At 37.2% G+C, this 23,481-nt stretch overlaps 1 long non-coding RNA gene across 1 annotated transcript; it reads right to left on the reverse strand.

The window, feature by feature from the left end:
* On the reverse strand, positions 271–23,223 carry LOC110260185. Its single transcript, XR_002343002.1, has 3 exons — positions 22,948–23,223; positions 8,936–9,004; positions 271–759 (listed from the first exon to the last, which is right to left on the reverse strand). It is a non-coding gene; the product is annotated as an uncharacterized LOC110260185 (long non-coding RNA).

Raw genomic sequence — 23,481 nt, forward strand, 5'->3', positions numbered from 1 at the left:
TGACCATAGACCTAGGCAGATTGCTCCAATGAGCTGTGCTGGGATGGCTGGGATGTACACCGTAGTTCCCATGTGATTTTATTTAAGCCTGATAGTCCCCAGTTTAGGCCTAATTTCCCATCTAGGAGATGCTGATAATCTGCCTTCCTATGATAAAGCTAAGTGAGAAATCTGCAGTTCTCAAATGTAATTTTTTCTACATGGATTATCTTGCTTAGTTTTTACATTGAAACAATCAGAAAAAAAGAAAGAAAACAAACAAACCAAAAACCCTCAGCAAAGACCTTTTTATTCCCCTCCAGTTCACTGTGATACAGGTTAAGAGAGCACACTAACCCTGAGGAGAATCCTTTCTGAAATGTGAGAGTGCGGGTGTTTTGCTCACTTCCTACATGGGCGCTTCCAGAAACTACAACATCGTGCAGTAACTGGGAGCTGGAAAACCACAGGTAATGTTTACTGCGTGTGTTTATTAAGAGGTGTTAACGAGTAATTGCCTGGCATCACCCACTTAAACCCATCTCAGATGGTGTTTTTACCCCGAGTCTGAGGAATGTTTCCTTGGCATAGATTTTAAATAGCTTTTAAACAGAATATGGTTCTATAGGCGATGCCAAATCTCTGGCTTCACCCAGTGCAATTCAGATGGCAGACAGGATGTGGTTCCGCAGTTACGGGGGTTGCAGTGAGTCAGCTAGAGAGACAAATGTTTCCATGGTGACCTTCCCCATTCATTTGGTGTGAGGCCTTCTTACACTCCTGCAGATTAATGACATGGCATTAACACTGATAATCATAATGAAGAGAGCTGTCTGAGAGGGGGGCAACCCAACCCTGACATTTGTGAGGAAATAGGATGGAGGAATTTAGCCAAGGTGTAGAGGAAGAAAATATTGAACTCCAGGGAAAGAAAATCCATTTCTTTTTCTCTTTTATAGAATAGTTTTCCTGCCAAAATAGACCCTGCTGCTGACAGACGTCTATAGTCTCCCCTCTGGGAATTCTCTTAATACTACAACAAAGTGGGGGTGGAAATAAATAACTCAAAGAAGTGATTCTCGAAAGGTCAAAAGAACCAGGATGAGAGAATATGGAAGGGACACAGGCTTAAACTCTGCTCAGGCATCCTGTTTTGTTTGTTTGTTTAAATACTTTAAAATGTTCCTTAGGAAATCCTTTTAGGAAAGACTTTTCCTAAAAGACTTACCTTTTTCTATAGCTTCATGGCTAAAACTCGTGTTCCTTTGAGGGAAAAAGTGCTTTTCACATGGCTAATAGCAGCACTTTATTTCTGCGTACAGAGACATGGGGCATTGTTCATACCGAGAACATGAAACATTAGGAGTCTACCCTCTAACTCAGATGCCAGCCTGGGTAAAATTATAGACACAAAGAGAGATTATGTTTTCCCTGAGCAGGATGCAGATTTTCACGGGCTCCCAGAGGATCAGGCCTTGAGATTTAGTTAGTTGTTTGCATGGTTATCTCTTTTATTAGATTTCAAGATTCCACAGAGCAGAAACTGCATCCTATTCATGTTTGGCATTGTCAGCTCCACTCCCAATGCACATGTACACAAATACATACAAGTACATGTGCACACACAAACATAAATCTAGCATCGGTCTTACACACCACACACATCCCCACTTATCTATTACGGGAGTGAATTTGATCAGCACCATAAAACCTCCGGTGAGGCAATTAAGCACTTGGTATGTGAAGTTTTAGAACTCCGTAGAGCCAAATTATAACAGTTTTTAAAACTATGTAGGGCTGTTTTGCTTTTTAAATGTTTAGACAACTTGGATTTGACACAAATACAATAACGCCTGAGAGGCAGTAAATGAAAAACATGTGTGAAAAATATCAGGAGGCTCTCAAGGCAGCTGGACTATTCAGATTGATTGAGTGGTGTCTGCAGATTGCTGATGGCTGGACCTACTGTGGCATTTATTAATCCATCAAATATTTATTGAGAACCTACTTTAATAGCTATTTGTTCTGGGCCAAACGCTATCCTAAGTGCTTTATGCATATAAACTTATTTAATCTCCCCTACGAGGTAAACACTGGTATTAAAATACCTATTTTTCAAACAAGGGAGCTGAAATACAAGTAATTGAAGTTACTTGCCTAAATCCACACAGATTGCAGAGGTGGAGTCATAAATAGAACCAAGCAGCCTGGTTCCCAATCAGGAGCTCTTAGCTCTACGTGATCCTGCCGACCCCTGGGTTGGGAACCCAGAATGAAGCCTTAATCAGGAGGTACGTTCATTTTCCTTGTTTTCATAAGGCTTAGAGTTTTGAAGAGGAAACATGCTGAAAAACAACCAATTGTAATCGCAAGTGGCAAGTGCTGCATGACAGCCAAGCAAGAACTCTAGGGACAGGGGCGACCTAAGGATTAGAAGGCTTCGCACAATGAGGAAAAGATAGAAATAGTAAACAAAGTGAATGCCGTTTCTGTATTGACCTTGTTTCCTGATGGTCTTTGGTGATGAAATATGAAGGGTGAGTCAGAGATGGTGTCTATTCAAGAGGGAGTCTTCCAAGTGATTCCTAAGGTCAACAGAGGAACTTTGAGAGACATTCCTCAGGCAGGTGTGTCACAGGACAGAAAGATAGCATCTGACTATACGGGAAGTGTCAGGCCAGGTGAAAAGTGTTAACAGAGACTGTTGGGAGGGACAGTATTTCAGTAAAGCTACAGGTACAAATGTGGGCATTCCAGAGAACAGCTCAGCAATACTGAGAAGCTCTGCTGGCTTAGAGAGAATGCCACAGATGTGAAAAACTTTGGGGAGCCAGGAACCTGCTAGAGAAAGCCCCTCTAAAAGTCAATCTAAATCTTGACAATCATTACACATTTTTTTTTTTTTTGGTCTTTTTGCTATTTCTTTGGGCCGCTCCCGCGGTGTATGGAGGTTCCCAGGCTAGAGGTTGAATCGGAGCTGTAGCTTCCAGCCTATGCCAGAGCCACAGCAACGCGGGATCCGAGCCTCGTCTGCAACCTACACCACAGCTCACGGCAACGCCGGATCGTTAACCCACTGAGCAAGGGCAGGGATCGAACCCGCAACCTCATGGTTCCTAGTCGGATTCATCAACCCCTGCGCCACAACGGGAACTCCTCATTACACATTTTTATTCACCACCATAGTGGTACATATCGTCCACTTGCTATTTACTAAGCTTTATGCTAACACGAGGGTGAAAGTATTATTGTTGTTGTTATTGTTATCCTGATCAAAGTTATGACATACTCGAGCTGAGGGCTTGACCTGTGATCATCACACAAGTTATCTGTCACTTAAGCCTGCTGTTTGCCACTCTTTTTGACTATAAAGGTTGACAGTCGATTCTATGGGGACATACTGGAAAAAATGCAATTTTTTTTCTCACTTCAAAGTTTTTATGAATTTTAATCGAATATTGGTTGATTAGCTTCCTTCATACAACACTAATTACAGCCAAATATGTAGGAGCAAGGCAAAGTGGAGGGCAGAAGTCCTAAAAGTGGGGAGAAACATATTCTAAAATATCAGGGAAGAGAATACACAAAGAATCAAGAGGATGAACATAAATATTAGAAGTCAGAGCAAGTCAAGAGTTTTAGAGGCCACAGCAAACAGCTTCTAGAAGATCAGCGGAAATAGAAGGGGTCGAAGCAAAAAAATGTGTGACCAAAAAGGCAAGCCATCTGAAAAATGCTAGGAGAGTCAAAGAAATGTAGAGATAAGGCAAGACTTGTTGGACCTGAAGCCAGGATGACAGGCCTCTGAGCCCAGGCAACCTGCTCGCCTGCCCCTGCTTCTTGCATTGCCTCCCATCCCGCTGAGAATGAACCACATTTGGGGAGAGCAGAGAGTGAATCTGTGAGCAGGAGGCAGAAGCTGTAGCTGAGTTCGTTTAAGTGACTAGCAGTCTTTCTGTATTTCTCATGTCCACCCCAAGTGGCCGAAGGGTTTTAGATTAAAATACCATTTATTTTAAAGAAATCATTCTTAAAATCTTCTGGGGGAAGAGCAGTCTTATTTGGGAACCACAAAATTTCAATGCTTTCTAGGACCTTGCTTCTGCAACTTTGCAATTGCCCTGTACCTTGCTTTCTGCATCCTCTCCTAACTATCACCACTTCCAGGCTCTTCAAACAGACAAAGATGTGGCATATTTGGGCGTCATTTGAAGTATGTATTGCTCCTGACATCCGTGTTGAAAGGCACATTATGCATGCCCTTAATTGTACCCTTACAATTTTTTTTTCTTTAGGGCTGCAGGTGCGGCATATGGAAGTTCTCAGGCTAGAGGTCGAATCAGAACTTCGGCTGCCAGCCTACACAACAGCCACAGCTGCACCAGATCTGAGCTTCATCTGCGAACTACACCAACAGCTCATGGCAACACCAGATCCTTACCCCACTGAGTGAGGCCAGGGATCGAACCTGCATCCTCATAGATACTAGTTGGGTTCATTTCTGCAGAGCCACCATGGGAACTCCTGTGACCTTACATTTGATTACAGTTACCTTATGGGATATTTGTTCATCTTTTGTGCATTACTGCTAAATATTGGGAAATGAGATTTGAATATATGGCAATGCTTAAATAAATATAATTTCAATATTTAGATATATTATGTAACTATACTACTCCTTTTTAAAAATATAAGTTCATCATAAGGTTGTTGGACTCAAATAATGTACTTTTTTGAAAACCTATACCTAAATGAGTTTCAAGGAGAGTCTTCAAAAGCTAACCAGGTCACTAATATTGTGGACCAGGAAGTAACTTTCTGATTTTAACAATAGAAAGTATTTTTATGACCTGCCATACCTTGGGTGGTACTTTGGGGAATTATGAAGCAAGAATTTCCTTTCCTGTTTGCGAACCTCTGGATACAAGTTACTGCCCTTGGTCTTGGTGCTTCTGGCTGGCTTATTAAGGATGTGAGGTACTGTCTTTTGTCCTTTTGGCTTCTGTCACTTTCCTGTCCTTTTTTGTGGTATCTACTTGGTTCTGGAATCTCTTTCTGGTTGCTTTTTCTCCCTTGTACAAAATGTTGTCTTGTCTTTTCAGCATTTCAAAAGGTTTCCCCAGTGACTTGAATTGAAGAAAGCTGCAGGGTCGTAGCTCAGTGGAAAGCTTAGAATGACAGTGAAATCCCTAAACAGAGACTACTCTTTCTGAACAGGGAAACCTAAAAATAAAAGCTGTCTGCAGCTGGGACTGTGTGCCAAGACAACTATCACTGAAATGCAGAGGAAATCGCAGGCATAAATAAAAAACAACCTTGCAAGAAAGGACTAAGGTGTTAAATTGGTGCCAAGATGGAAACCTAGAAAAGGCCAACTTCATAGTAGGTGGTTTATCACCCTCAGATAGTTTAATGTGGTGGAAGTTTGATTCTATCACATTCTTACAAGAAATGTCAGCCCCAAGAACACAAGGGTATAGCAAAGAGGCTCTAAGTCAACCTGACTTCTCTAAAACAACTGCAGGGTTCCAGGTTCACGAGGTACTGATTTCTGTTTTTCGTCCTTCTACACAAGGAGTCCTGATTATTTTATTGATGTGCTTTTCCACCAGCGTGCTTCTCTGGAATGGTAGTTCTGTTGAATCATCTGTCCCAATTCCAGGTCTCCCCTGCCCCAACTCCATTCTTATCTGGGCCACACTTGCACATCATCCCAGTTTGGGGCTCCTGTAATTTGACTCTAACTGCTCTTTCAGTGCATTTTGACCTCCAGTTTTTCAACCCTTCCCTCTTAATCCTGTCTGTCATCCTTGCATAGTTTCACTTCCTTTTCTTTTGGAAAACTTTGGACTATCCTGTGCCGCGTGGTTATCCCTTGTTTGAACCCATTGGTCAAATGCCTATGCCAAGGCTATGATAACATTTGAGGAAAAAGGAACATACAAATATGCAGCAGCGCTACTAAAAATGTTATGTTCATCGTTTTAGCTGGACCATCCATGCTGCTTGGCAATCCAATGTGTTCCTATTTCACCTCCCTCAGCTATGAGCCACAGATAGGATTTTAAATCTTCACAGAGTTTGCAATCCTCTTTATTCTGTATGTCCCATTTTTTTCTTAGCCTATGATTTGTTGGGAAAAATTGGGGTTCTCTATAGCACACAAGACTACAAATTGTTCAATATACATCGCATATCACATAGTTTCTACCAGCATAGATGAAAAAGCACTCCTTCTAGTGCTTTTTATTTGATCCTTCACTTGTCTGGCTTTCCTTCAGATTATAAAATCATGCTTTTTTCTCTTAATTTTGCAGGGGAAAAAAAAGTCGCAAACCTTTGTTCCTTCTCTAGCTACCCTTCTTGCATTCTCCTTCCTTTTATTGTTAAGAGTAGACTTCAAAGAAAAGAGATCAAACTGTCACTGTATGCAGATGATATGATACTATACCTAGAAAACCCTAAGGACTCAACCCCAAAACTCCTTGAACTGATTAATACATTCAGCAAAGTGGCAGGATATAAGATTAACATTCAGAAGTCAGTTGCATTTCTGTATACCAGCAATGAAACATTAGAAAAGGAATACAAAAAAATGATACCTTTTAAAATTGCACCTCACAAAATCAAATACCTCGGAATACACCTGACCAAAGAGGTAAACGACCTATATGCCGAGAACTATAAAACTTTAATCAAAGAAATCAAAGAAGATGTAAAGAAATGGAAAGATATTCCATGTTCCTGGATTGGAAAAATCAATATTGTGAAAATGGCCATCCTACCCAAAGCAATCTACAGATTCAATGCAATCCCTATCAAATTACCCATGACATTGTTCACAGAACTAGAACAAAAAATCCAAACATTTATATGGAACCACAAAAGACCCAGAATCGCCAAAGCAATCCTGAGAAACAAAAACCAAGCAGGAGGCATAACTCTCCCAGACTTCAAGAAATACTACAAAGCCACAGTCATCAAAACAGTGTGGTACTGGTATCAAAACAGACAGACAGACCAATGGAACAGAATAGAGAATCCGGAAATAAACCCTGACACCTATGGTCAATTAATCTTTGACAAGGGAGGCAGGAACATCAAATGGGAAAAGGAAAGTCTATTCAGCAAGCATTGCTGGGAAACCTGGACAGCTGTATGCAAAGCAATGAAACTAGAACACACCCTCACACCATGCACAAAAATAAACTCCAAATGGCTGAAAGACTTAAATATACGACAGGACACCATCAAACTCCTAGAAGAAAACATAGGCAAAACACTCTCTGACATCAACATCATGAATATTTTCTCAGGGCAGTCTCCCAAAGCAATAGAAATTAGAGCAAAAATAAACCCATGGGACCTCATCAAACTGAAAAGCTTTTGCACAGCAAAGGAAACCAAAAAGAAAACAAAAAGACAACTTACAGAATGGGAGAAAATAGTTTCAAATGATGCAACCGACAAGGGCTTAATCTCTAGAATATACAAGCAACTTATACAACTCAACAGCAAAAAAGCCAATCAATCAATGGAAAAATGGGCAAAAGACCTGAATAGACATTTCTCCAAGGAAGATATACAGATGGCCAACAAACACATGAAAAAATGCTCAACATCGCTGATTATAAGAGAAATGCAAATCAAAACTACCATGAGATACCACCTCACACCAGTCAGAATGGCCATCATTAATAAATCCACAAATAACAAGTGCTGGAGGGGCTGTGGAGAAAAGGGAACCCTCCTGCACTGTTGTTGGGAATGTAAACTGGTACAGCCACTATGGAGAACAGTTTGGAGATACCTTAGAAATCTATACATAGAACTTCCATATGACCCTGCAATCCCACTCTTGGGCATCTATCCGGACAAAGCTCTCCTTAAAAGAGACACATGCACCCGCATGTTCATTGCAGCCCTATTCACAATAGCCAGGACATGCAAACAACCCAAATGTCCATCGACAGATGATTGGATTCGGAAGAAGTGGTATATATACACAATGGAATACTACTCAGCCATAAAAAAGGATGACATCATGCCATTTGCAGCAACATGGATGGAACTAGAGAATCTCATACTGAGTGAAATGAGCCAGAAAGACAAAGACAAATACCATATGATATCACTTATAACTGGAATCTAATATCCAGCACAAATGAACATCTCCTCAGAAAAGAAAATCATGGACTTGGAGAAGAGACTTGTGGTTGCCTGATGGGAGGGGGAGGGAGTGGGAGGGATCGGGAGCTTGGGCTTATCAGACACAACCTAGAATAGATTTATAAGGAGATCCTGCTGAATAGCATTGAGAACTATGTCTAGATACTCATGTCGCAACAGAAGAAAGGGTGGGGGAAAAAACTGTAACTGCAATGTATACATCTAAGGATGACCTGACCCCCTTGCTGTACAGTGGGAAAATAATTAAAAAAAAAAAAAAAGAGTAGCCTTCAGTTATCTTTATTTATTCATTCACTTCCCCATATTCACTTACTTTAATTATTTTACCATCATCATTAAAGTAACACTTGTACCTATTTTTTTTTTTTTTTGGCTTTTTTTTTGTATTTTTGCCATTTCTTGGGCCGCTCCCGCGGCATCTGGAGGTTCCCAGGCTAGGGGTCAAATCAGAGCTGTAGCTGCCGACCTACGCCAGAGCCACAGCAATGTGGGATCCGAGCCGCGTCTGCAACCTACACCACAGCTCATGGCAATGCCGGATCATTAACCCACTGAGCAAGGGCAGGGATGGAGCCCGCAACCTCATGGTTTCTAGTCGGATTCGTTAACCACTGCGCCACGACGGGAGTTCCTTTTTTTTGTTGTTTGTTTTTTGGGGGGTTTTTTTTTGTTGAGAAAAAAATATTTTATATTTACTGATAATTTACCATTTCTAGAATTTTTTATTCCTTTGCATACACATAGGTCTCCACCTGGGATCACTTACCTTCAGCTTGAGAACTTTGATATTTCTTACAGTTAAAATCCACTGCCAATTCTTCCAGCTTTTGTTTCTCTAAAAAAGTTTGCAACAAAAGAGAAAATAAACAGTTGGGACTACATCACACTAAAAAGCCTCCTCAACAAAATGAAAAGGTGACCTACTGAATGGGAGAAAATAATTGCAAATCATATATCTGTTAAGGAGTTAATATCCAAAATATGTAAAGAACTCATTTAATTCAATAGCAAAACACAATCAGATTAAAGAATGGGCAGACTATCTGAATATACTTTTTTTTTCAAAGAAGACGTACACATTGCCAATAGGTACATGAAAAAATGTTCAACATCACTAATCATCAAAGAAATGCAAATCAAAACCACAATGAGATATCCCTTTGCACCTGTTAGAATGGCTGATATCAAAAGAAAAAAAATAGGAAATAACAAGTGTTAGCAAGGTTGCAGGGAAAGGGAAATCCTTGTACACTATTGGTGGAAATATAAATTGGTTTAGGCACTATGGAGAACAATTTGGATATTCCTCAAAAATTTAAAAATAGAACTACTATATCATCTAGCAATTCCACTTCTGGGTATTAATTCAAAGAAAACAAAAACACGAACTTGTTTGTGCACCTTTATGTTCATTGCAACATTCTTCACAAAAGCCAAGATATGGAAATAAACCTAATTGTCCATTAGTGCATTAATAAAGAAAACATGGTATATACATTCCATGGAATATTATTCAGCCGTAAAAAAGAATGAAATCTTGCCAGTTGCAACAATGTATAAGGACCTTATGATAAGTGAAATAAGTCAGAAAAAGACAAATACCATATGGTCTCACTTTTATATGGAAAAAAAGACAAAATTGAGCTCATAAATATAGAGAACAGATTGGTGGATGCCAGAAACTGGGGAGGGGAGGTTGTGTGAAATGAGTGAAGAGGATCAAAATGTACAAACTGCTATTTATAAAATAAATAAGTCCTGGGGGTGTAATGCACAGTGTGGTGACTACAGTTAGTAATACTGTATTGCATATTTGAAAGGATACTGAGAGATGAAATCTTAAAAGTTCTCATTACAGTAACAAAAAATTTATAACTATGTGTGGTGATAGATGTTAACTAGACTTATTGTGCTGATCATTTTGTAACATATGCAAATATTGAATTATCACATCGTGCACCTGAAACTAATATAAGTCAATTATACCTCGAAATTTTTAAATAAATAATCATCTAAATAAATAAATAACTTAGAGTATTTGCCTTTTTTGCAAAATATTTTGTTGGATATAAAATTCTTTTAGCATTTTTTGGAGTTCCCTGGTGGCTCAGCTGGTTAAGGATCTGGCATTTCCACTGCTATGGCTCTGGTTACTGCTGTGGAGCAGGTTTGATCCCTGGCTTGGGAACTTTTCTTGTTTCATTACTTTCTTTCTCACATGTTTTTGAAAAGAAGTCATTGTCATGTGCCTTTTTTTGCCTCTGACAGGTAGGGATTAATTAATTTGTTAACGAATAACAGTGCTCTGCTTATCTGTTGGTCAATGTCAGAAAATATTGTTTCATATATGTGTTGCAGTTTTCTAACGTCCTATACCAGCTGCTCCCTTGTGGATTATCAGAATTTGCCATCTCATCTCACAAATTGTTAGTTATAAATAAATTAGTTCCTCCTATTAAAAGACGTTTTCTGTTTCTCTCATCTGTTTGTTCCTGTCTTTTCTTGCTTGCTTTCTTTTAGATTAACTTTATTTCTTCCTTTGAATTCCTCTGCTGGCTTTTTAAATGTACATCTTTGCATTATTTTTAGCGGATGTTTATGAGATTACAACATGCATTATTAATTTACCATAATCTACTTAGAGAACGTTTTAAATTAAATGCAAGAACTTTGCAAAATAAGAGTCCGATTTATCCACTCCTGTTCTTTTTGTTGTTGTTGTCATATAAATTATCTCTACAAATATAGAGTTTATAGTTTTGGTTCTCATCACATGACGTTTCCAGAAACTAATTGACTATAACCGTGTATTTACCCACATATTTACCAAGCATAGATGAAAGATGCGAGTTAAGAATGTGCTTGGGTCTCCATATTCTCAGAATTCTATAGTCCACCCTTGTCATTCCATGAAGGAAAGCAACTTCTCTCCCTCTCTTTCATACTTCTGTTTTTGTTCCACCATAGTGGGGACCTTGTTAGCCAGAAGAAAAGCTAGATTCTGAAATATTTTATCTCTGTTTCTTCTAGTGTCTGGTGCATTCTCCCTAAAAGAAAAAAAAAATATGTATCATATTATTTTTCTTGCTTAACTTTGCTGACTCTTCCCCTAACCCGTATTTTGCTATTTGAAATCCATACTCTCTGTCTTGGTGTCATCCATTAAATGGAACTCACTCTTACGCCTTGTTTCTCATTCTGCTTTAGCCAGGCTGAGTTAGTTGTTTCCTGAATTCACCCTACCATTTCCCAGCCTGTGTTTTTCCTCTGGTTTTCCTCTAATTCCCTGTTTGGAGGGAGAGCACCTTTACCCATTGGCCTTCTACAAAAACACCTTTGAACATTCAGGTCATGCATCATCTGCCCCCATAAGGCTTCTCTTTCTCCTCTCTTCTCCCAGATGATAAGAACCATACCTGCATATCCTACTGCCTTTGCTCTCTTAACATTTAAATCCACTTGTCTGTTTACCTGGCTTTTATAAGCATTTTTAGATTATGGAACACATGTCTTTCCTCTCTGTTTCTAGCACAGTGTTAGCACTAAAGTTGCTGAATAAACAAATAGCTAATTGACTGAACATATGAAGAAAGGAATATAAGTTTGAATGTTTTAAGTTGTAGGTATTTTAAATGTGGTCAGTGTTCTAATAAGCAAAAAATATCTTAAACTGAAGAAGTTAAATTGAGCTTAAAATATAATTATGTGACAAAGAGTTAAAAATTGACAAAAAAAATTCTAAGATTTTAAAATATAAATTGGATCCCCATGTACAAATTTTTCCATTTCTTCTTTGAGAAATATATACTGGCATGCAATCTGTAGCTGTTTGGCCTAGGATGCTCACAGACATCTGACCAAGCATAAGAGAGTTCAAGAAAATGAATATCTTCCCTGGAAGGGCAAAATGCAAATGCAAATGTGCTTGATCATTTCAGGAACTGGTAGAGGAATGGCTTTAAACTTCTAAAATATTTAAGTCCAAGGCAGAAAAAAAATAGTCTCTTAAAAATCAGTGTTTAAATGATGAACAATTTTGGCCAATTAAAGTTTAGTCTAATTGTTATGGTGATTTTGGAAAAGAATGAAGCTAATGAGTTTCTGAATGTCAACTGCAATTTTTGAGTACTTTTAATTTGCAATCTCTTTATTTAATGGAGACAGCATTAAAGACTCAGTCTGAATGTATTCAAACTGGATTTTAGTTTTTACAGCTGTACTTCAGCATAGGAATTATATTTTACTATAATATCCCCTCAGTTTTTGGAAGTAAAGTCTTAGATATCTCCTTTAGGAGTGTCAAATCATACACTCTGTCAGATTCCAAAAATAACTTTCCTCAATGTTATACAGGATAAGAATCTGACCTGATATACTAATCCTCTGATCTAGAGGAAAATAGTTGACAGATTGCTTGACCTAGCAAATCATTCATATAACTCTGCTGGGAGCAATGGCCCTGCCATTTTTTTTAAAATATAAATTTTTGATTCCTATCAATTTTCACTGAAGGAAACTTGAAGAAAAATGCCCAAGGATTTTTGAATTCACTGTAGTTTAAATGTCTATTTCAAGTGGATAGAAAGCAATCCTGTCTTTCCTACTTTTGCAGGCAATTGGGAAAAATAATAAGAATGATTTGTCTTTTCCTTCCTGCATTAGCCATTAATTACAATAAATGTAAAAATGCAGCCCAGCCACCTACACATTTTAATCTGCTGCAGCCTAGTCATTTACTGAAGATCAATAGTTAGAAACCCTCGTAAACTATGTGCATACATAAATAATTGGTGCTTTCCCTCATACTTTAGAATTTTGCTTTTCATTTCCTAGTATTGATGTCTACAGAGAAAGGAATGAAATGACACTACAAAACCTAATGCACCAATCGCATGAGTCCAATTTGACATGGGAGAGAATTAATGAGCTGATTTTTCTCATTTTTCTGCCTGTATTTTCCCCTTTTGGTTTTTTAGCACCAAGGTAATATTTGATATTAGAAAAAAAATGCACCAAAATAAAAACATGAAAAGCAAAAAAAGGCATCAAACCAAGTGTGACTTTCTGTGTCTGCATTTCAGATTCATGCTGCCAATTATTTCAGCCCTAGAAACTCAGAGACACAAGGAATACCTACTCCCACAAATACATTATTTTCTCTTTAGTTGTCAGGGTAGCAGGCAACACAAAAACAAACACGAAAAATATGTATTTGCAATGTTTTTATATTCAGTCAATGGTTTACTAATCCAACATTCACTAAATCAAACTATTGTAAAAAAATGTTTCCTCTGTGGTCTCTCTCTCTCCCTCTCTTCCTCTTGTAATTGAAAGACTCTAATGAGAAGTACTACTAGTCCTAAGGCTTTTAGTTGACATACGTATGACTTATTTAAAAGTTTTGACCTTTCCCTGACTAACTCAGGAGCACTGATCTTTGAAATAAAGTTTACTCACGATAAACACATATATACAAATGAGGGACTCAGTACAATGACTTGAGCTCTAGATGGCATTAAGTTTAACAAGGGATATGTAGGTAATGGCCCATGTTATCTACAGATCTGGCGTTTTATATTTCTAAAAGCTGCCACTAGTGGGTTATTTCCTCACCAAGTCTCTAAAATATAAACTTTTATTTTCAAACTTTAGGATTTTCTTTTTTAATTAAAAAAAAACAACTGTCTGTTGAAGTCAAGGTTTTTATACATTTTGAAAGAATACTTAGAATTTGGAAATTGACTTTAAAATTTGAGAAATGTTTGTCCATTTATAGGTCCCCTGAAAATCCATTTGCCATTCAAGATGTTTGTTTATTCATCAAGGGTTTAGGAGTACTTCATTGCACAATGCCAAAAGTTCATGTGCATGATTGACGGCTGTTTCTGGATTTTTTTTCCCCCTTTTTATTTTATTTTATTTTATTTTTATTATTTTTTTTTTTTTGTCTTTTTGCTATTTCTTTGGGCCGCTCCCACGGCATATGGAGGTTCCCAGGCTAGGGGTCGAATCGGAGCTGTAGCCACCGGCCTATGCCAGAGCCACAGCAACATAGGATCCGAGCCGCGTCTGCAACCTACACCACAGCTCACGGCAACGCCGGATCATTAACCCACTGAGCAAGGGCGGGGACCGAACCAGCAACCTCATGGTTCCTAGTCGGATTCGTTAACCACTACGTCATGATGGGAACTCCCCCTTTTTTATTTTAAGTCCAGTTGATATTGGTGACAAGTAAAAGACTGCCAATTTAGTGAAGGAAAAAATATTTTAAAAATAAAAAAGTTAATATCTATTCATATTTCTCCAGGGGTTTTTATAGACTATTTAAAGGAGTCACAAATTTGGATGTCTAGAAACTGACTGGCCCATTGAACTGATTTGTGCAACTGTGTTCTTTTTTTTTTTTTTTTTTAACGTGAGGATCTTTGCAAATCCTTTAATTCTGAAGAGTATCTTATTTCTTCTGTAGGATCCTATGACTTAATCCAATGATTTAGCAGACACTAAACAAATGCTACTGGAACTTAATTGAGACTGTGGCCTGGGACTTTTTCATTGTACAAAGTATAAAGTCTGATGTTTTAAATTATACATGTAAATGCCTCACCACTTACTGTGAGTCACTAGTGAGAGAAATAGATTTAAGAGATCAAAACATAGGGCATCAACAAAGCCGTTCAAAGTTCCCCCATTAACAAATTTATTAATTGATCATTTTTGTAACTCAATTTAATTGCTATTGCCTTTGTTATAGATTGAGAAGTGAATTACACACACATACACACACACACACACACACACACACAGACTGGTCTGGTGTTCTACTTTAAGAGATATGCATAAGTGATTGTTTTAAAATGATAAATCGTCTATCCTGCCCCTATACGAAGCTTACCCAGCCATTGCTCAGTGACAAAAGCTGCTCTCCATGGGATACAGCTTTGTATGTAGACCTCTAGTCTAACAGTTATAATGATGCTTTTTATCATAATCATAAAGCATTTAATTGCACAGAGCAATTTAGGAAACAGAGTCTAGGTCAAGACAGATTGTAATCTGAGACAGAATTAACACCAAGGTAGAAAATGTACAGGGTAGGCAAACAACAAAATAATTAGCCATGAATAATTACAAAGATAAAACTTAGCAGTGTCACTGTATTTTTGATCAGGGTAAATGTATTTTAGACAATTTACCTCTGATTGCTAAATGCTTTAAAGGGTCATCAGGTGCTATTATGTCTTCACTGAGCTTTCATGACTCCAGAAATCTTACTCTCTGAGCACTTTATCACTGGATAAGGGGATAATGTGGGGTGGGGAATATAGTGAAAAAGAAGTACGTTCAAAGAGTCAATTCTGTATAACATCTTGTAAGCCAATTGTTTTCACTTCACTTAACATGTACTCAGCTAATTACTAAAGCCATCCCTCCTCCTTACAATGAGGGATGATGATAACTACCAAGCATTTTAAGAAAAATTGATTAAAAATATAAGAATAAAAATATTTTGGAGAAGGATAAATGGGACAAAGAAATATATATTCAATAATAATGACAATAATAACAAGCAGCTTTTGTTATTAAATCTTCCTAATGTGATGTTTTGGCTCCTACCAATAAATCTCTACTTCAAGACGAGAAGGGTAGGAGTTTGCTGGTGGGTCAGCAAATTAAGGATCTGACATTGTCATTATTGTGACTCAGGTCACTGCTGTGACTTGGGTTTGATCCTTGACCCAGGAACTTCAAAAATAATAATAATAATAATAATATGAGCATTTTCAAATTATCCTCAAAAAAACAAAATGAGAACATTTGGGCATCTTCAAGTTTTTGTATATTACAATAATTTGTTAGCAAAAAGAAGAAATTAAGGAGAAATGCATTTTTTTTCTTGAAATGTTTTCTGGTATGGGGTAATATGTTTTATTTTTAATTTTTTAATTTTTAAATTATAGTTGACAATGTTCTGTCAATTACTGCTGTACAGTAAAGTGACCCAGCTATACATATATTTACATTCTTTTTCTCATATTATCCTCTATCATGTTCTATCACAAGTGTGGGCTAATATATTTTGTTTCTAAAACCTGCAATGTTAGAGTCAAAAAAAATACATCAATGGATAAACCAGTAAATATTTTAAAGGCTATCGCTTCCTGATGGATTTAAAGTCCTCTTTAAATTCAGGGTTTTTGTGCTTGCTAACAAGGAAACAAAATAATTATGTTATAAAGCAAAAAGTGGAGTTCCCACTGTGGCACAGCAGAAACTAATCCAACTAGTAACCATGAGGTTGTGGGTTTGATCCCTGACCTAGCTCACTGGGTTAAGGATCCGGCAGTGCGGTGAGCTGTGGTGTAGGTCTCAGATGCAACTTGGACCTGTGTTGCTATGGCTGTGGTGTAGGCCGGCAGCTATAGCTCCAATTGGACCCCTAGCCTGGGAACCTCCATTTACCACAGGTATGGCCCTAAAAAGCAAAAAAAAAAAAGTTTGCCCTGAAATAAGGGTTATAATAGGTTTAAGTTGCTGAATTATGATCAAATCACACTCAGTTCTACTTTAATGGAACATACATGTTTTTAAAAATCGCCACACTATGCAAAAGAATGCAATTAAAACCATGGACATTGGAGCATAATACTCCAAATATTGGTCAGTGGAACATTAAAAAAAAAAAGAAAAAGTTAAAAAAATAATGAAAATGAGAGCATAGTTTTCCACTTGTCAGATGGATAACACATACACAAATACTATAACAAATATGTCATTTTACTTTGAAAAAGACCTCAAGTTTTTATGTGGAAGGGTTGCAGTTTGTGAGTCATTATGAAATATGGAAGGAAGGTTTTCTGAGTCAATAGGAAGTGAAACAACAGATGTGGATGAAAGTTGAACTATAGATTGTCCTTGTAAGGTATGAATATTTTGCACTCCTACAAGGCCCAACTTAGCAGCGTACGGTTTCCTGCATTCACCTAATTTTTCTGGCATATGAAACAGTGAATAAACAAATGCAAAATTTTTGTTATGCTGAATTTCTTTCAATCTTTTCTATTAGTCACATTGGAAAAAATTCATATTTTTGAAAAAACAATCATTATAACAGGACTGATTGTACAGTGTTGGTTAAATTCAAAATTTTATTGGTATATACCGGAATATAACAAGAACATAATTTATCTGGGGCTCAATTGTCTGGTACACCCCAGTCTCAAATAGCAATTACATGAAAGTAAATGATCCTATCAAGTACACATGGAAACCACAGGTTACCGACAGTTGAAGGAATTATTAGACCAGACCAGTGGTTCTCAAACTCTAACATGATCAGAATCAATACAGTGTTTGCTAAAACTCAGATTCGCCCCACTCCCAGAGTTTTGATTTAAACATTTGGCTTTCTAAAGTTTCCCCAGAGATGCTGACGCTACTGGCCCCCAGGCCATGCTTTGGGAACCACAGGGTTAAACCATACTGACTACTGCTGAAAGCAGTTGACAATACTGTGTCTTGGTACTTAGATGGATGAGAAAATCTATTTTCATTGTGGTTACCACTAAGAATGTGACTTTCTCATCTAAAAGATTCCAGTAACCTTTCTCTTTCTTGCTCCACTATTGGTGGAAAAAACAAACAATAAAAAGTATAAAGGTGAATTTAGATTTGACTACCACCTAACAAGTATTTGTCATTCTCCATTGTCTAGAAACCATGCATTCATTGTACAATTGGCCTCCCTCAGGGATAAGCCTTAAGATAAATCAGGTTAAACTCATGCCTCCTGGGCATCCATGGTTGATTTACTCAAAGAAAAATTTATAACTTCAGCAGTTTGGGAAGCAATGTTTTCTTTTCTGCAAACCTGAATTAAGAAACAGGTCACTCCAGAAACTGCTGGCAGCCATTTTATAACCATAAGGCAAGACAGACTGAGGGCAAAGCTGAAGCTGCGGGAGACCAGAGCCAAGAGAATAACAGAAAAATAGGGCTGGATTCCTCACTGAACAGAACCTGAAGCCCAAACTACCTCTAAAATTCTCAGTTATGTGAGTGGATTAACCACTTTTAATTTTTAAGCCAGTTGGAGTTAACTTTCTTATTACATTAACCAAGAATAAAACAAACAAATTAAGAGGGGAAAAAAAAAGAAAGAAACTCCTACCTAAATAAGAAAAACGAATAGATAACAAAGGCAAAAAAAGCCAGTGAGTAAATCAAGCAATGAGCATATTAAAAGGATACAAGTTTCCATAAAAATCTACTGATGAACATTCTACTTAAAGTGACCTTTGGCTGTTTGTACATCCAAGGACCAAAATCTTACTAGTAAGGATTTGGAGGGAAAAAAATTGAATTCCAGGTCATATAGCTGGAGAAATCCCACCAAAAATCAAAGGAAGCAAAGAACCTAGAAGGATTAAATATACAAGTTCTTTCTAAGGCTGCCCTAGCAAACTCAGATTACCTATCCAGATGATGAATGTAGTTCCCATTCAGGAGTCCAGTTAGCCACTCAAATTATTTTGGTCAACTTCATGAAGTCTCAAGTAAAAGAATCTTTCTAACCTATTGTCACATACAGATATCTCAACCAAGTAGATTCCATTGATTATTATAGGGTTTTTAGTAAAGAGTGAGCAAACCCAGTCAGGCAGTCTTACTCTCAATCAACTTACAAAACTTCACCTTAATCAAATTTACTTCTGCCTCAAATATGTTCCATTTTTTACCAGCAGAAAATGAACCCCCCCCCAAAAAAAAAGAAAAAAAACAGAGCCACGAAAAATAAGAGATTTCCAGATCAAAGAAAAATGCATTTACTTTGCTAGTTTGCCTGTCGGAAGAGAAATTCTTTCACTTTCATTTGGTCTAAGGACAAATTAAGCCCAGTAAACAAAATAGTAAACAGAAAGAACATTCATTTAGGAGAAAATCTGTAGCAATCCTACCTCTGCTATTCATTTTGGACAAGCTATTTTCCCTTCTTGAATCCCAGCGTTCTCATCTATAAAATGGGGACAACATGTGATTTATAGAAGGAGTTTTCTGGTGTGAAAATTGAGTAAGATAACATGTGGCACGTATACTTCAAAGTCCCTGAGAGACACTAGTGCCTAATATGTGATTATTATTTCCTGTCTTCCTTTACCCTAGATACTATTGGGATAGCCTTGAACAACAAAACATAAAGTAGCTACAGTGTCCCAGGTTGATAAGGCCATTCATGGAGAAGGACAATCTGAGTCCTGTTCATCATAGGAGCCTTGAGGGCACAGCAGTATTGGAGGGGTTGTCATTTTGAGGGTCCTCTCAACAGATTCGGGCAAGAGGTATCTACTGGCACAGGAAACTACAACAATATCCAGGGCAACATTCAGGTGTATACAGGAAGGGTAACAATTGGTTCTATAGAAACCAGATATATAGTGTGTTTCCTATTAACAAAGAGGCAGAAGCTTTTTATGTGCCACTTAACCAGCAGCATTCTCATTTGTCAGCGGGACACAAACCTAAGGACTGAGTGTGTCCATGGAAAGTGAGTCATCAAACAATGAAGCTGCAGGAAAATTATTTGGCATTTTAGGACTCATTTATAAACATAGTCTCCTAGAATACTTCTACAGAGGTGGTGAAATTGGGGTCCAATTTACTCGTGCTTGCCAAACAGTAATAATCTCAAACTGCTGAGGTTAAGAAGAAAAAGGATACCTTAACAGCTTTAGCATATACCAATCCTGCTGATTTTTATTTTAAAACGTCCACTATTGGAAATCCCATCCATCAAAAATAATGTACATTTCTAGCTCTATGTTTACCAGGTGTGTGTTAATGGATAGGTAGCTAGAATTCTGTTTTGTTTTTCTGGTTGTTTTAACCTTATTTTGGCACCTACAATGTAATTTTTTAAAAAGCCTTGTCTGAATGATACTTTCGCCTAAGGAAATTGTAGAATATCCTCTGAAAAACAGAATGTGGAGTGTAGTTGTTATTTTGCTGCCTGCCACTGTCACCTCATTATTCAAATGATATACCTCAGTGTTATTCAGAATATGTGATGTTATAAGAAAATTTAATTTCATGGGATATTAATTCATAAAGCATTCAAAATTTTCTATCGTAGTTATCATGAATTTTTAAGACTCTGCCAAAAAGAATATAGAGAGATTAAAGAAAATATTTGTTTAGCATACAGAGATGACTTTTTCAGTGAACATGGTTGATTCCCAATTCCCCCATTATTAGCTAGTTGACCTTGGAGAGGTCAGGTATGAAATTTCACACCATCAGGTATGAAAATTAGAGAGGGGTCAGTAAGTACCACATACAGCATTGTGAAGAACAAACTAAATAGTGAATATAAAAATATTTTATAAATTAAAAAGTAGTTTTGGAATATTTAATTGCTCTGCATTCAAGCAACTCAGCTATTCATACCTATATGACCTTGAAAAATAATTTGTTACACCCCAAGTTTTGCATCTATACAATTGCAAAAAAAGTAATAATACCTAGCTACCTATCTGATCTGTAAAATCTGAATGAAATTATCTTCTCTAAAAGAGCATTGTCAACTCTAAAATGTTATAAAATTTTAAATGAATAGGTATTCTTGTCCCGATTACACTAACATGAATTCTTAAAACAGCGACACTTCTGTTAAAAATATCAGATTATAAACTCCATGAAGTTAACAATTTTGTTTTGTTCCCTGATACATCTTGAACTCCTAGAACAGTGTCTGATACATAGCAGGTGCTCCATGAATACTTGTTCAGTAAATATATAGAAAAATATATTGAAGTTTCTATGTTAATACTGACAGGTTGGGGAAAAGAGATATTATGATTTGTGTCCTATTAAGAAATCAATTGGCAATGAGAATGAAGAATTTTCTGGAAGTTAAGGAAATTATTTGAGAGTGGACTCTACTTTTATTCCATGATTTACACTGGGAAAGAATAATCATATTACATTCCTCTTGGGGCCAAGTAATACATTGGTTTTCTTCCACACACGTGAGAATGAAAAAAAAAAAAATCAATGAAAATAAACTAGAAGCAGGCATTCAGCAATCTAGGCATCTTTGCAAGAAAAAAAAAAGTGATATACCTCTTGACATTGATATCCATTTGTCCCTACATTCTATATTTCTATCTGCATATACACCTAAAGTTGATTCAAGTAATTACTGCTCATGACAGTGACTCTGAATTCTCAAAGAAATAATGTCACATTCACTGTTGTCCTTTCTAATATAGAGAAGTATGTAATATGTTTCATAAATATATTCCACAAAAAAAGATCATTGCTTTTTAAAGTTGTGGTATTTACTTCTTTCCTCCAAACCTTTTAATTAATCATGAGTTATGTGAAAAGCAGACAATTCAAAGAATAAATATGACCCATACTATAAAGGAGTTTATAATTCAATGAAAGATAAAAAGGAATTTAACCTCTTTTTTATTTAAATTAGTTTATTCAATCTACTTTCCTAGACTACCAATAATTATAGATCAGTTTTATTTTCTATAAAATTAAAAACAGCTATGTCATATTATTATGCATCTGGGTTGATATTTTGCATTTTCCTTTCTGGGTAGCTTTGTTGTTGACTACTAGTTTTTTTGCTTGTTTCTCTGTATTTTCTTTGTGTGTGTGAATGTGATACAGTGAATTTCCTCAGTCCCTGTCTCACTGTAGCAAAGCATTGGAACAGCAGACATTTTTACAAATGTATTAAAGCGAAAGTACATTTTCAGAGAGGGAGAGGGGACTCACATGTGCACATGTTAAAAAGAGGCCCCAACTCACTCTGCAATAGTCTTTATACCCCACAATGTGGACCTGAGTGGAGACCAATTTGGTCTTCTGATTGGTCTTGGACAGGATACCTCATTTGCATGGGGAACAGGTTATATAGAGGTGGGGTGAGGAATGGGACATTCCTTCTCTAGCAGGGAGTGAGCAGCCCAGGCTGGTCAAGGTAGGGGAAGGGCATTACAGTGAGACATGGCCAGAGGCTTTGGGGTTTAATCTCCTTGAAGGGGACTTGAAGCCTGTAACAAATGTATTAGGGTACTATAATGTTATCCTGTATTATTTTCTAGCAGATTCCAATGTATATTTCTATCCGAATATTCATCCGCAGTCCATTATAATTATTAATTTACTAGTCTGTCTCCCCAACAACTATAGTCTGAGTTTATTAGAGTATAGATTATTATTTGACTTTGTTTCTCTAACATGTAGCACAGTACCTGGGATATTATATACACTAAGTAAATGTAGCAGGAAGGAGGAAGGGAAGAGAGGAAGAGAAAGAGGAAGGAGATAAACATTCATGTAAATACATGTCACGGTTTACTCTAAATGCTAACATGATCTGAACCTGGAGAAGTTTCAATAGAAGTTAAAGTTTTACTATTGATACCAAATTATGCTGGAGATTTAAGAGCATACAGAAACAAAGAAACAGGGCAATAGGTTATAAATTTTGAATCAGGAATTAGATCATGTCTATCTACATGCCCTAGTTAACCTCATATATTCTTTACGCCACACAAAGTCACAGCCTACTGAGCTGGATAGAGTCTACTCTTGCAATACAAGTCATCTTGAGCCAGGAGATGTTCAGGTTTCCATAACCAGATTAAAACTGAACATTGGGTTGTTACCTCGATGACACAAGCAGGAGGCAGAGGAAGCACTTAATCATCCTCTCTTTATGTTTATTTTTTGCCTAAACTACCGAGATAATTGGCTTACCTTTCCATTCTGCGTAGAAGGTGGAGAGCTGGCAGAGCTGCTAGAGGAAATTTGCTGAATCTTAACTATTGGTGCCAGTTTCTTCATTATTACTCGCCCCTGCACTCTAAATAAACAATAAAACAACTAGAAATTCATTGAGAAAGATTCTGCCAAAATTACTTGCCTGCTGCTTCCAGACCTGAGAAACAAACTCAGAAGAGATGTGAACGAAAACAAAAGCACAAATAAAAATCTAGTCTGGTGCAGTCCTATAAAGCAGGTTTTACTGGTAGGGCCACAGTCTCGCTACTACGTGCTAGTGAATGTTCCGCCCCAGGGTCATGCCCCCGGAGATCTGGGATGGCTTTCCGCCACCATCCTGTCCACTGAGGGCATTTTTCACTGGTATCTGTTAGGGCAGCTAGAAAGATACTATTTTACCAAAATAAACTTTTTTTATTAAAAGTTATGATTGCACCTGCAATACAGCCCAGCATGTGGTGTGTCAGTTTTGTTGTACATTATTTTCCTATTACTATTCCAGGAAAGATC

Source organism: Sus scrofa, chromosome 1 (assembly GCF_000003025.6).
Source record: "Sus scrofa isolate TJ Tabasco breed Duroc chromosome 1, Sscrofa11.1, whole genome shotgun sequence".
NCBI lineage: Eukaryota > Metazoa > Chordata > Mammalia > Artiodactyla > Suidae > Sus > Sus scrofa.